At 38.0% G+C, this 3257-nt stretch overlaps 1 protein-coding gene across 1 annotated transcript in view; it reads left to right on the top strand.

Moving 5' to 3' along the window:
* Positions 1-481: 481 nt before the first annotated feature.
* LOC107671704 (low-density lipoprotein receptor class A domain-containing protein 4-like) overlaps positions 482-3257 on the top strand; it is a 55276-nt gene continuing 52500 nt past the window's right edge. Inside the window, exon 1 of the mRNA XM_016464638.1 lies at positions 482-699. The gene's annotated coding sequence lies outside the window, so the exon portion shown is untranslated. The remainder of the gene's footprint in view (positions 700-3257) is intronic.

Below are 3257 nucleotides of genomic sequence, written 5' to 3'. Positions count from 1 at the left end.
TTTTGGTAGTTTGTCGTTTTGTATCTTTTAAGAAAACTAGAAACTGTTTGTGTTTTAAAAATACAATAGTGATCGATTTTCATTTATTCAATGAGTAAAACTGTGACTTTATCCCCAAAACCTTCCAGTAGGGGGCGGCATATGAATGCACTTAACGTCCCTGCTGCCCTTCAGGCTTCAAGATGAGAGAACGACTAAATCCAGTTCGGACGTATAAAAAACATTATAAGCAAAAGAATGAGAATAATTACTTGTAAACTTTTAAGACATTTAAAATCAACATAAGATCTAATTTTACAGTGTAGTCAAAAAAACATGTTAACTTGCAACTTAAAAAACTCTAACAATCTAATATTAAGCATAAAACTCACGTTGAGATTTAGAAATTGAAGTAAAGCACGACACAATCTGTTTCTTTTCATTTTTTTTTTGTTTGTTTGTTCATGAAACTCTTATTTTGAAGATTTGTGTCGCGCGCTTGCGTTGAGTCTTTTATTTTAAAAGCTGTTCGTCTGTCCTCCATCAGTGAGTGTGTCTTACTGCCGCTGGCTTCACTCGCCACTGTTCGCCTGCTTATTTTTACGTCGTCGAGGCTGGCGGTGAAATCCAGGTCATCTCCGCCGGATCGCCAGCCAACACGGCTCAGGCTTCTGCTCTCCGCGGACTCAGAGTGCCATTTCCTGATTCCACTCTGCAGAGGTAAGGAGCTGATATTCTCCTCGTGTATGTCTGGTTTTTGTGCAGATGGCATCAGATGGCTGCGTAATGATGCCAGCTGTGCCAGTGGCCCCGCTGATAGAGAGAGGAGTGTAGCGGGTTTAGTCTGGGGCACAAAAAGTTGTTGGGACCCTCCGACTTCATATTTAGCCCGACAACTACTAGCCTATAGTCGGGCTGTTGCTCAAGTTAAGACTATAGACTGACATATTTATATTCTTAGATAGATCAGATCATTTATCGTCAGTATTATTAGGTCTTGCGTTAACGGAGACCGCAGCCGGCTGCTTTAACGGGACCCTGAATGTAACCCAGTTCTTCATTTAGACGTAATCGGGCTCATTTTGGGCCAGACATAGCTAGCCGTCTTCTTTTTTCTGCTATAATCCGCTAATTACCTGATTCTATTATTATTTGGTAAATGTTATTAGAAAAACACTCATTTTAAAAAATATTTTGTTAATGCCAAATAATTAATGTAACATTTATTTATAAATAGGTCTTTATTGATTTGCAGTTTATACTTTTAGAGCAGTTTTTTTATTTATTATTATATATATTTTTGTAATTTCTTCTGTAAGTTAGTAAGGGAAGGGTCTTGTATCATTCCGATATATTGTACACATACATGCACTAGTTACTTTTTCAATGGACTGTATATATTTATACTTTTTTAACTACTGTATATATTTAGTTACATATTCAGCTACAAAATTATAGCTTATATATTACTATAAGAATTATTAGTACGTGTATACACACACACACACACACACACACACACACACACACACATACATATAAAAACATTTATGTATACGTTAATATGTCATTTTTATTATAGTCATAGTAGCCGTGTTGAGTCACACAATGAAGGTAGCACCGGTATGTTGCCATGAAGATTGATGGAATAACCAGTTTATCTTTCAGTTATGCATGATTGACTGATCAGAATCAAGTTTTAAAGTAATAAAATTTAAAAATATATATCCGTTAATAGATTCATATATTCTTCGGCTCACCACAGTTTTTCTGTCAGATTTAATAATGCATTCATTTATTGTGCAGTAGTTATATTTGGGTTTTTATGTGTATACACATACACACACACACACACACACACACACACACACATACATATAAAAACATTTATGTATACGTTAATATGTCATTTTTATTATAGTCATAGTAGCCGTGTTGAGTCACACAATGAAGGTAGCACCGGTATGTTGCCATGAAGATTGATGGAATAACCAGTTTATCTTTCAGTTATGCATGATTGACTGATCAGAATCAAGTTTTAAAGTAATAAAATTTAAAAATATATATCCGTTAATAGATTCATATATTCTTCGGCTCACCACAGTTTTTCTGTCAGATTTAATAATGCATTCATTTATTGTGCAGTAGTTATATTTGGGTTTTTTGTCTTGGGTTACTTGGACTTGAGCATGAAGGATTGAGCATGAGTCATTTTCCAGCAGATGCTCATTTTATATCACATTTGTTCATTTGAGGCTTTGATATTTACTTACTGATGTCACTTTTGAGCTCCAAAAAGATTGAGAATGATCTTAATTTGTGTAACAAGTGAAATGTTTGAAATGGTTTCTTAATAATGTCAGCGATGTCCAAAGCGATTAACATCCTATAATCACAGCTTTATTTATGGGTTGTTAATATTTTATGCATGTGAGATTGAGAAGGGGAGTGTGTTTGTGTGTGTGTAGCTGTCAGCTGACCCTGTCCAGACTTGGACTGAGTGTGCTGCTAGTGGCTGTCGTGACTAGTGTTCGGCCCAGTTTTAGACTCCACTCTCTGTGTCCTTTCCTGTGCGCTGCAGGTTCTGGCCCAGTTGAAGAGACACAGACATGATTGTGTCATACGCTGCCAGATAGAGTCTGACAGAGCCTTTATTGTTGCTTAAAGGCATCTGACTCTTATTTCACTTCTAACTTGTCGTCTGTGGCATTCAGTCACCGACTCTGTCCCGCTTGTCTCCAAGGTTCACTGCCTCATGTTCATTCTGTACTTATGAATGTGAGCCGTTCCTCTGCGTTACCCCTGAATGACGTTTATCGACACAGAAGGACACTTTCCACTCCTGAAAAATGAGCTCGTGTCCCAGCTGTGATGTCATCCGCTCCAGGCAGCGAGGTGTGTCAGAGTGTCGGCTGATGGATCTGCAGCGGCATCGGGCCAACTGTAACAGTGAGTCGTGGAGGCGCATGGAGCTCAGGGAGGGACTGAAGAATGATAAATCGGTCCAAAGCGTGACCGAAGCTAAACAGGACTTACGGTGCATCGGCACCTGTTTGCCTGCACAAAACTTACTCTGTTGGCCACAGACTGCCCAAATTACCCAGCAGGCTTGCTGATTGACCATCACAAATGGGCAAAATGTTAAAGGGGTCATATGATGCTTTTTTAAAGATCATTATTTTGTGTATTTGGTGTAACAGAATATGTTGACATGCTTTAATGTTCAAAAAACACATTATTTTTCAAATACTGTACATTATTGTAGGTCCTCTATGCCC

The sequence above is a fragment of the Sinocyclocheilus anshuiensis genome, unplaced genomic scaffold (genome assembly GCF_001515605.1).
Source record: "Sinocyclocheilus anshuiensis isolate Anshui unplaced genomic scaffold, SAMN03320099.WGS_v1.1 scaffold902, whole genome shotgun sequence".
Taxonomy (NCBI): Eukaryota; Metazoa; Chordata; class Actinopteri; order Cypriniformes; family Cyprinidae; genus Sinocyclocheilus; species Sinocyclocheilus anshuiensis.
The sequence above is the reverse complement of the archived record's forward strand: the minus strand, read 5'-3'. Positions and strand labels throughout refer to the sequence as shown.